The sequence below is a fragment of the Canis lupus genome, chromosome 7, assembly GCF_011100685.1.
Source record: "Canis lupus familiaris isolate Mischka breed German Shepherd chromosome 7, alternate assembly UU_Cfam_GSD_1.0, whole genome shotgun sequence".
NCBI classification, from domain to species: domain Eukaryota; kingdom Metazoa; phylum Chordata; class Mammalia; order Carnivora; family Canidae; genus Canis; species Canis lupus.
The window spans coordinates 15,531,694-15,543,855 of NC_049228.1; the positions used below are offsets into that span (position 1 = coordinate 15,531,694).

Genomic DNA, 12,162 nt, shown 5'->3' on the forward strand with positions numbered 1-12,162 from the left:
TATGAAGGAAGAATGGGAAGGGAATTCTAGTTAAAGGCTGCTATAACAATCCAGGTAGCAGGCAGTGAAAGCCCTAAGATAACATTAGAAATGGCTCAATTGTTGTCAATTAGACAAAATCAACAGGGCTTAGGAAACAATTGGGCATGGAGAGGAAGTAGGTAAGGATGGCCGGAGCTCTAGCATGGACCTAATGGTTTTAAGCCCTGAAAAAGTTATGCCCACCTCCTGTAACATCATTCAAAATAAAAGTAACATCTAGTCGTAAAATAGATGTAAGGAATTCCAAAAAGTTTCTGTTTTTTTCTAGGATGGCTGCTTTGATACACTTACTAAGCATTAAATTCTTTGAAAACAATTTTTTGGCACCCCGGTTTTGTTTTCTTGGTGTTTCAAGCATGAATTTTTGTGCTTATTGGATAATCTGATACTGGGAAGGAGTTGCAGAATTCATGTGTGGCCCACTAGATGGATGACATGCCTCTCACAGAGAAGGGGGGGATTCAGGAAGAGAAGCATAGGAGATGGGATGGGAATGATGAGCTCAGCCTTGGACGTGTGAGTGTGAAGTATCAATGGAGACAGACACTGCCAGAGGGCAGCTGATTAGATGGGTCCGGAGCGGAGATGGTAGAACTGGGTATCATCAGCACTCATGGGTGAAGGGGGTGGGGCAAGAGGCACGGGAGAGGATAAGGTCATCCAGGGTGAATGTGTAGAAGGAGAAGAGAGACAGCCTGCAATGCAACCTGCAGAAACTTGGCGTGTTAGGAATCGGGCAAAAAAAGGAGGCTGCTGAGGAGTGTCCAGGAAGATTGAAGAAAATTCAGGAGAAAGTGGAGCCCCAAAGACTAAGGAGCAAAGGAGTTTCAAGAAGGAGGAAATAATCAAAAACATCAAATGCTATAGACCCATTCAAGTCAGATGAGAGGATGGGCAGAGCTGAATAGCACCAATGCGTGTGCCGTCAAAGAGGTTACTTGTGGCCTTATTATTGACAGCAATTTCTGGCGAGTTGTGTATGTGGAAGTATGAGTGAAAGACACATGAGAAGAAAAGAAAGAGGTAGAGTTTATACACTATTAGTGGCAGCATAAGAGAATAGAAGGTTGACGGGTGGTTTTATGTAAACTTGGTAGAGAACACACTAATATCTCATTTATGCCTGCCAGGCAAAACATCAAAACATACCAGATTTAATAGGGGCAGGAGAGAGGGCTTTAATATATAAATAAGTTTTAGAGGAATAATTCTCTTTGTATTACCTACAGGCTACAGAGTCAGCTGAGACAATAATTTTGCTTGGCTTGGATGTGGTATTCTGGAAAGTTGGACAAGTACTTCTCAGGCACCTACTCTGCATGCTGGTTCCTGTATGAGCTGCTGTGGGGAATTCAGAAACAAGGAGTTCAAGAAGCTCATTGTGTCATGGAAAGAAAACTTATGTCAGAGGCTACAGATCTACAATGTGAATCACCCATGGTATTTGTGCCGCACAGTGTTTTTGTAAAATTGAACCATCATTTTTTTTAAAATCAGGTAAATATCTGCATATCTGGCTCTTGTTCAAAAACTGGAAGATCTAAGACCCTTGACCTGCATTCCTGATAGGCAGCAATTGACTAGGACAAAGGTACAGGTGCCCATTCCTGAGAGCGCCCATTCTCCCCTTTACTCTTGTCCTCGGAGCTCTCTATAGTGGACTCATGGGGAAGATTGCATTTGTATTAGCTGCTCAGTGCTTGGGAGGCATGTATGTTTATGACCACACCTGAGGACAATCTAAGTCATGAATTACTACATGCTAGAATGTGTGATGCTGACGGCTCTGCTGCAGGTATTCAGGAAAAGGAGAAATCAGTAGAATTCAATAGTTGAATATAGCTTCTTAGACTTGGCCTTGACAAGTAGATAGGATAAGAATAGGTGGTTGGATGGATAAATGAATAAATAGATGAAAGAGAGAAAAGTGTTTCCCTTAGATTCTGGGATGGCTTTAAGGCATTTGTATGGCAAGTGATGGCTGAAATTGCAGAAACATATATCTAGTACTTTTACTTAAAATCTGAAAATTCTTCGGTTTTAGATCGAGAAGACATTTCAATTTATCTGCAGACAGTGCTCTCTGTAATTTCTCTATTCGCCCAGGACTGTCCTAATGCAGAGAGCTTCCTAATGCAGAGAGTCAATAGCAATAATCATTTAGTGATATTGCAAGAAGCTGCTCCTTTGAAAGTCAAACACAAAGATCATATAATACCAGGACTTTATATCTATACAAGAGTCCCACTCTTGCTTGGCACAACAGCATCAATCCCAATTCCATGAGGGTAGTCATAATACCCATGTAATCTTTATTTTAATCCTTTCCAGTTGATTGGGCCCATCTCCAAAGATGGTGCTCTTTGGGCTCCGTGAGCTAAAGTCCCAACCTCACAACTAGTTCTAAGTTTTGGGAAGCATCTGAAATTATCTCAAAGGGGTAATCACTTATTAATCTCTTTGATGATTTCTAAAGTTCAAGAATGAAACAAAGTGTCCCTAAATGAAAGAGGGGAAAGCATTGAACTTTACCATACTAATGCATTGCCCCCTGTTTCAAGGACCTGGTCTTTGTACTGTATTTCCTGCTTTCCAAATACAACCAGCTGTGTGTGAAAAAGCCCAGTTGCCACTAGATGACCCTAAAATTTAATCCAACAGTTGACAAACCTCACTCTTTAAATAAGAACGGACAAGAAGAAAACATCAGCACTAAAGAAAACTCTTCAACATGAAAGATGGAGATGATAACAAACAGTAACAAGACAATCTGGAGGAAGCAGAGGCCATTCAGAAAGCAGCAAACTTCCATGAATATGTAACTAGTATCTTCAGAGAGGTAGAATATAGGTTATATTCATGAAATAAGAATAAGTTACAAAAACAACAACAAAAGGAACTATGTGAATAAGAAAAAGTGGTTTATTGCAGAAGTTTATTGTAAAGATAAATTTTTATATTGTAAAGATACAATAAACTCAGTGGAAGATGTAAAAAGGTTGAAAATAATGTCCCAAAATGTATAAAAATGTGTAAACTGATGGATAAGTAGATTAAAAATCAAAGAATTGATCTGGAAGGTATTTTCTGGCCAATGATATTCCAGAAAGAAAAAAAAAAAGTCAACAAAGAAAAAGAATAGAGACAACATTATTTTAAAAAATACAAGAGGGATCCCTGGGTGGCGCAGCAGTTTGGCGCCTGCATTTGGCCCAGGGCGCGATCCTGGAGACCCGGGATCGAGTCCCACATCGGGCTCCCGGTGCATGGAGCCTGCTTCTCCCTCTGCCTGTGTCTCTGCCTCTCTCTCTCTCTCTCTCTCTCTCTGATGACTATCATAAATAAATAAAAATTTAAAATAAAATAAAATAAAATAAATAAAAAATAAAAAATACAAGAAATTGAAGAACACAAAGTTCTAAACTGAAAGGGCCCAACAAGTGCCCAACATAATAAATAAAAAAGGACTCACACTATTGTATATAGTCATGGAATTTTAACATACAATGGACAGACAGAAACTTCTACGGAGAAAAATATCTTACAAAGAAATGAGGACTAAGAATAGCAGCAGACTTCTCAATGTCAGCACTAGAAGCTAGTAGACAAAAAAAAAGTTTTTTGAAGGAAAATTATTTTCATCTGTTCTCAACTAAAAGTCCCAAATAAATGCAAACATTGAATACAGACATTTTTATACAAGCAAGATTTCAAAATACTTACTACCTATGGACACTGACACTTCCTCAGAGAGTTGTTAGAGAATATGTCCCAATGAAGTGAGGTATAAACTGATAAAGGGGAAGGCATGGGATCCAGGAAATAAGGGATGCAACATAAGAGAAAGATGACACAAATTCCAGAGATGACTATGAAATGAGATCCCATGTGGACATGTTTGCAGTGGGTCAGAAGAGCAAGCCAAAGAGGAGCTACAGGACAGAGACCCCCTGGAGAAAGGTCTGCAGGGGGAAAAAAATGGAGCTGTACACATACCGGACTTCAAGATAAATGAGAAATCATCTCCATCCCCCACAGATGCCAATTTTGACCACGTAGAAATTGGTTTAGAAAGGATGTTGAAAGATGTTAGGGAAATTTAGGCATAGATACAAAGATAATGAACAAAAGAAGAAGTAAAGGGAGGATGGGGGTGGGGAAGAGGAAACAGCAATCATGAATTACTGGAAAAAACCAAAAGGTTGGAATTACAGCCCACTACCTGGCTTAGCACAAGCAATCTTTCAGTGATCATAATAATCTAAACAGTGAATATAGTTCTAATTCACTGTTGGAGGAAGTGAAAGCATGAGAGGAGGAGAAGGGAGTATAAGAGACCTAAAACCTCATCTGTGACAAAATTCTAAAAACAATGTCAAATTATTAATCAAGTGACAGTAGTATGAGTGTCTTATTTAAAAATATGGAAGTACATATGATAAGAAGGAGCTTAAAGACCTGAATGTGGTTGCCTCTGGGGAGCAAGATATGGGGGAGGTGGTTGATAGGCTATAGCACTACTGTGTTGGCAAGCGTTTATAGCACAGTTGACTTGTTTCAACTCAAAGCTTATGTTACTTTGATTAAAATTTAAATTAACTTACTTTCAGAAATTAGTAGTACCCAAATAGTTTTAGAATAACTATGCCGCTACCAAGGTGAATACCTGGAAAGATGACAACTCACTTAGATACATCATTTGTGCTTCTGGCATTTTATCAAGCACTTATAACCTGGGAGGTCCAGCTCCCTTAAGCACAGTCACCCTTGCAGACCCACACTTGCCAGGTGCGCTCAGACAACAGATGCTTCTGTGGGTCCATGTTCAGGAAGAAGGAAAAGTGGATGAGTGAGTCAAAAATAAGCATCTGTGGGATGGAGCTCTTTTCACCTTCCTCTTCAAGCCTGCTATGTGTACGTCTACTATAACAGAAGTCTGAACTTAGAATTTTGTTGAAACCAACAACTATTCTCAACCTCAATCAGAGAGATCTGGACAAAAACAAACAAACAATGAAATTTGCCAAGTTACTGACATTTGTAATATCACCTTCTAACAAAAGCTATCAGCTTAGTTAGTCTGAAAAAAAGTTTCTACCCAGAGGTGCTAGAATGCTTCACACTGAAAGGTAAAGTTAGAAGAGACTTTAGAAATCATCGAGGTCTACTATCTCATGAGACCCAATGAGGCAAAGGGATGGACATGCCCAAAGCCTCCAGCTTACTTGCACCAGAACCAGATCTGGAATCTTGGATGGAACACTGTACTGCCTACCACAGAGATGACCTGTTGCCTACAGATAAATAAATAGATGTAGACACCAGAGCAAGGTCAGAGTCTAAATACAGTCGCAGTTTTGAGACTTGTAATCCATCCACCATTCCAAACTGCCTCACACAGCAACAACAATGAAAGAGAGGCTGTAAAATCCAGAAAGTCAGAGGCCTACCTCTACCTGACCTTCAGAGTTTAGATAGTCATACTTTCAACAGTGACTTATAGAGCAGCCACTGTGTCCTGAGGAACTTCCAAGCAGAGGTGTCTAGTGAACAGGTAAGTGCCGGAGGCTGAGAAGAGATTTCAGAGTCATCACATATAAGTGGTGATTGCTGTCATACTCAAGAATGAGATTGCCCAGGGAGGATGAGAACACTAAGAAGAGAAGATATTCCACACAAAATCCTAAGGAACACCAATCTTAAGACAAGAAGAGTAAAGGAGAAGACAAGTTGCTCCTGGAATCTACATCTGCCTCCAAATAGTTGTCTCATATGTCTTGAGGTGAGGTATGAGATCCTCATTGCTTGTTTTCCTCTCAAGTATTAAAAATGTGTTATAAGCATGTGCAGCCAATGCTTGAAGTAATCGAAGAACGGAAGAGGGAAGATTTACAGTAAGCAAAGGCATTTGAGGTTCATCCTGGAGAAGCTTGTGGGACTGTTTCTGGACTTCCTGCAGAGTAGGCTGCCGCCCACTCTTCCCCATCCCAGCACTGTTGCCATTAGCACAGACTCCAAGGGAACCTGGGGAGGACAGGTGTTTCCTGGAAGGGTCAGTTGAAGGCCACCCACCCTCTGCTAGGTGGACTTAGTCCAGATCAGAGCATGTGCTGCTCAGAGCCATGTGGAATAAAGGTTGGGTAAACATGCACTTTCTTTGCACTGAGGGCAAAGACCAATGAGACCGAGATGTGACCATAAAGGTTATCATATATGAAAAACAAAGGGAAAAAGGCAATGACATCCACCTTTCACCTAGTTCAATATATTTCTCAGAGAAATGCCAATTTGGAAAAAACAGAAGTTCCAAGTAGAAAAATGTTGAGCTGACCTAGAAGGAGTATTAGTTTATTGTTAGCTTTGGATTGGCCCAAGACCCAGGAGGTTTTATGAGCAAGGATCTCCTGATCTCTTCCCCTATGTCCTAATTATACTAGACCCTCTCTGAAAGCTTTCCCTGGCTGGGATTTCATACCCAAAGGGAATAGAGAGAGCTGGAAAACACCACTTTGGAGAAGAAAGAGCCTAGGCTTTGGAAATAGGGGGCCTAAGTTTGAACCCTGTCTTTAATAATTATTATCATATGACCTTGTTAGAGTTATGTAAATTTCATGAGGCTTCGTTTCCTCACCTATAAAATGGAGGTGATACTTACTGAAAAGTATTGAATGAGACAGTATTCACAAAAGATATGAATAGGTACTCAATAAGTGCTCCCTCACCTCCTACCTCCTGCTCATCTTACCCTTGAGAGCCACCCTTGAGTGGGCAAGATTACTCTTCATCTTAGCTTCCTTCAACTCCTTGCAAATTAGACACATTATCTACATTGACAATGATTGCAGCATTTTCTCTGGACCATCGGTAGAAAGGGTTCTGCTATGTCACCAAGTTATGGCATCTTGGACATTACATGCTCTGATCACAGTGTATGAGGTGACATGCTTTTGTAACTCTCAGCTATTTATCCAGTTCTTGAAAAAAACATTACATTTCTATACATCATTAGATGTAGCAGAATTTTGATGTGGTTCATAGTTTTCCATTATCTCAAATTCCCCAGGATGGCTCAAGTGCCTTAGTTAAAGACAATCCCCACCTCCCCCACCCTCCCACCCCACCCCCACCCCGCCTTCTACTCCAACAAACTGTAATATAGCTTAGCAGCTGCTGCAGATCAGCATTGGAGAGATTTCCTTCTTTTGCTATTGTGATTCATCAGCCATGGGTACTGTCCTTTCTGGTCTCCTTCACTGGCATATAAGTGGTTCCTCATTTGCACTTTCTTTCCGTGAAGTTCATGCCTTCAAGCACTTCAACCTGGATATATTTAGCTTTTCTCAAGGACCTTTGCTAACCTTGTTTCATGGTTGATGAATGTTTAGTTTACCCCCAGAAAGACTTTCAGACTGACTCCCTCATTGAAGGTCTCACCTGGCTCTAGTGACTGATGTGATACTTGCATAATTGGTCATTTGAGTCACCTCAGACCACGGTATTTACTGTGAGCATCAACCAGTTTGTGCTCTTGGAAACTGAAATTCTTCATTCCAGGCTCTGACCCCTTGGAACTCCTTCCCTATCTTTTCCTTGCCCTGAACAACCTGCTGCTACTGCTCTTAGCTCTCATGGTCATTTCCCATCAGGGATAAGAAGGAAATAAGTGACTGGCAACTAACTAAGGCTTTTCAACCCTTAAGGCCACAGACCCTATTACCAGGATCCAACAGAATGAGGTGCACTTAGCAGATACTCATTTAATGTTTACTAATTGAATTGTTCTAACTAAGCATAAGAGTGGCTAGAGCCAGACTGCCTTGTCAGCAACTAAATGAAAGAGGAAATGCACACAAAGTCCATTATGCATTTACGCATGCTTACTTTCAAGGATTTAAAATAGGGCTCTTGGATCATGCTAAGCCTTCTATCATTTTAATCATTATGGTCTTCTCTTTAATATAGGCTAAAGATAAATCAACCAATCAGTAACTATGTATCACCAACTTTGTGCAAGTAGCCATGGGCATTTCAGAAGTGAATGACAAAGGGGAGATAAGTGATCTTGGGAATGAGAGCTATCTTAGGTAATGTGGGCAAGGCATGAAAAGAATCCAGCATGGTGCCTACCCTCCTGGAGCTCACAGACCCCACAAGCATACAAAACTGACCACATAGCATGAAGATGCAAGGAGCAAGACAAAGTTGTGAGGAAACACAAGGGAACATTCTGAGGAGGCTGCATAGAAGAAGTAAATTGCATTCGACCTTGAAGAATGGTAGGGATTGAAGAGATGCAGACAAAATAGTATGAACACAGGGAACATAGACAAGAGGAGAGAACTGTCATAAGGTGCATACGTGTATATGCCATGAGGGATGTATGTAAAGAGTTAGTCTTACTCCATGGAAAATAAGGAGAGGAGAAAAGAAAAAACAATCTGAGGATAGTCAGCATCTGCCGGGCCTTGAGGGCTAGGCTATGATCCAATCAACTGACCAGCTACAGACTCTTGCTAGTCCCTAATAGTGTGAGCAGTCTCCTGTGGGGAAAGAGAGATTTTGCTCTTGTTCCTTAGAGAAACCACTAGATATAGCTTCATTCCAGTCCCGTATTCACTCCTACCCCAGTTTATATGTTCTTGTTTCATAGAAAACCAGGTTTAAAAGTATCTATAGAACCAAAGTAATCTGCTCCAGATGAGTGAGACCATTCATGCACTTGCCACATTGTGAGGGTCTCAAGTAGTATCTGGGGCAGCAGACACTCTTATGAGGACCCTACCACTTGGGCCACCAAAGTCTGTGGCCTCAAGAAACAGAAAATTGAACAAACAGCTGGGTACTGGATAGATAAGAAACCCACGCATTCCTGATTGGCCATTGTCCTGATATGTGACTGGAGCCAACGGCTCAGTTATCACTGTTGCCTTTCTAGTTGATCCACAGAGAAGAAAAGTCTGTTTTAAGAATCTTTCTGACTGGTCACATGGAGGAATTGCTACTCAAAAACAGCTATTTATCGGGAAAGTAAAGCTGCCTGCAAAACAAAAGGTTAGTATACCATCCCCAGTAACTCTTTAATCTAAAGCAAACATCCAGGCAAACCATGTTTGCTCTGCATAGTACTTGCTTTCTGCCCTCAGTCACCTGATTCCTAAGGTTCCAGGTTGATTTCCTCCTTGGATTAAGTTGAGAAGGAACAGCAGTAATATCAAAGGACAGGATCTCTAAAGGATAAGGGAGTTAGAGGCACATAGTAGCTCTTATTAAATGGTGAGACTTTGGTTTGTTTAATTCAGGAAAGTCAAGGAGCTGGGCAAGGCAAAACCTAAAAGAATCTGGAAGATCTAAGATCTTTCAAGAGAAAAGTGTCCCCTCCACTTATATTTGAGGAGTCTATATTAATGGATGGGAAGGACATCAAATACGGTCTATAGAGGTACTGTTCAAACTAGAGATAATACCAAAAGCATTAAAATCAACATTGGAGAGACCAAATGTGCTGATTATGGTGCCTGTGTGGGGCTAGGACTTTCTATAAGCTGTCACAACAGTGTGTTCCTAGCTTCTCCAGGGGTATCCCCAAGCCTTCTTTATCTCTCAGCTTCGATGGTATGCTACCACACTGAGCCATATCAAGCTAGGAAATCTTATGTGACCTATTCTTTGGAATTTATAATCTTGCTTAGGGCATAAGGTGACACATATATCTAACAGAGAAAATGATACAAGGTAATATATAAATACTAGAAAATAAATGGCATAAATCAGTGCAGGGGCTGGGGGGCAGAGCAGCGCACCCAACAAAAAAGACAATGCCTATAATGGAAATTGAAGTCCTTAGCTTGCCTTTCAGTGCCTTCCATAATCTGGCCTCAACTTGCACCTCAGCCTTACCTCCCAGGATCCCTCCTCTACAATCAAACTAGACAATACCCTAAGCTCACCTTGCTCCATTGCTGTGTTTTTGTTTTGTTTTGGTTTTGGTTTTGGTTTATCACTTAGCACATCTCTTTCTCCCTTCTTTGCCATGCCAAATGCTAACCATGCTTGAGGTCTGGCTCACATACCTCCTGGTCCTTGACACCTTTCCCCCATCCCCTGCCACCCCTCAGTGACCTCACCCTGCTTTATGTCCACCAGCATATCATGTGTGGCACTCATTGTCTGGATGCTCATTCATTCATCAGTCTGAGACAGCCTCAAGATTGCTCTAGACTTCTTATCTCAGACTATACCTGACCTCTGACCTCTTTGTGTATAATTCCCCAAGTGTATTCTTCTCTCTTTTAGAGCTTGCACCTTGGACATCGTGCATTACCCAGCACAGGACCTAACACATAGGAGGTGGTCAATAACTGCTTGTGAAATGAACGACAGAATAGAAAACCTTTTGATGGACAACTACATTTCCTGATTTATCCCACTTCAAGGAATAAGAGAAGGACCTACATTTCATGAGGGCCTGTCATATGTACTTGTTTGGCACTTTCTGAATATCACATTTAAACTTTGCACGGTGAGAGCTAAAAATATTATCTTTAATTTACATATCATGAAAATAAAGATCAGATATATTAGATAATTTGTTCAAGGTCAGTCAGCAATAATGAGATAGAGTTGAGAGGCAGACTCTGGGAGGCCTGACTTGGAATAGCATGTTCTTTTGAAGGTGCCACACTGCCTCCCATCTGAACATCCATGGGAAGGTTACGGAGTTTCTTCCTGTAGGTCTCTCAGGCTCCCTTCCCATGACTTTCACTTCAGCACTCCATGCATGTCCCCTCCCTTTAAGCCACCGCTGAATAGTTGCTTTTCCCAGAACACATTGGTATTTTCAGGTTTCCAGGTAATTCTCTTATAATTCCTTTATCCCAGAAAACATCCTTCTGTCTTTTCTACTTATCCTTCAAGGACCCATCTGAACCGAATATCCCTTCCATGAAGTTTTTTGTAATCTTACCCTATAATAAAATTGTCCTTTTCTGAGTCCCCATAGCCCACTGCCTCTTCTACAATTTTGGACTCACTTTATTCAGCTTCAAATTCCACTCAGTCATTTACCTTCTGCCCCACCCCCGAGCTGTAAGCAACCCAAAGGCAGAGGGTGCATCCTCTTCATCTCTGTAATTCAGCATGGTCTCCCAAGAGTCTTTGATGGTAAAGGCAGGTAACAACATGGAGAGCATTGATTCAATAGTGGTACCAATCCCTTCAGTGATACTGCTCAGGTCATGAGCCATTGAAGACCAACTGAGACCAAAAAAGAAACTCCAAGCAGATTTCCCATGTTTGTCCCCAACTCTCAACCGAGGGGTTTCCCCTTGAGGCAAAGCAAGTCCCCAGTTTAAGCGATTCAAGTTCTACCCTCCTTTTTAATCTAGTCTAAGGTCCAAATTATTTCCCAGATAGTTATGCCACAGGAAGAGACTGTCATCAGTTTTCCCTGTGGTTTAAAGGGCTAAGGAAAAGAAATGGCTAGATATATCCTTTCTAACCATGCCTTAAGGATAAGGTCTAACTACTAAGTTTAAAACATGAGGGATCCCTGGGTGGCGCAGCGGTTTGGCGCCTGCCTTTGGCCCAGGGTGCGATCCTGGAGACCTGGGATCGAATCCCACATCGGGCTCTCGGTGCATGGAGCCTGCTTCTCCCTCTGCCTGTGTCTCTGCCTGTGTCTCTACCTCTCTCTCTCTGTGAGACTATCATAAATAAATAAAAATTAAAAAAAAAACATGAATGAACAAATAAATGAATAAGCAAATGATGAACATTCCAGACCCTAATGGAATGAATATAGGACATTTATTTGATTTGCCTCATAGAATTGCAGCCCCTCCCCAAAGTTCTTGAACACATTCCATCTAAAGATGGAGACTGGATATCCTCCTGGAGAGCCAGCAACCATAAAGAAACAGTAGCTAGGAAGCCAGCCTGTAGATATGGCCAATATGGTATCTGGAGCCCAAGAATCTGTATATAACATCTGACTCCACACGAATCAAGCCTAGGACCATCTGGGGAATCCAAACAACAAAGGTCTTTAAAAGCAATTACTACATAGAGATTTAGAAAACAAATCTTCTATGGCACACTATCCTTTGAAGGCAGGGCTTGAAA

General features: G+C 41.3%; 1 long non-coding RNA gene across 1 annotated transcript; it reads left to right on the plus strand.

Annotated features, from left to right (window-relative positions):
* The first annotated feature begins 604 nt into the window (after positions 1 to 604).
* On the plus strand, positions 605 to 11,239 carry LOC106559021. The gene is made up of 4 exons (XR_005361987.1): positions 605 to 1,065; positions 1,272 to 1,539; positions 8,978 to 9,093; positions 10,336 to 11,239. It is a non-coding gene; the product is annotated as an uncharacterized LOC106559021 (long non-coding RNA).
* The last annotated feature ends 923 nt before the right edge of the window (positions 11,240 to 12,162 follow it).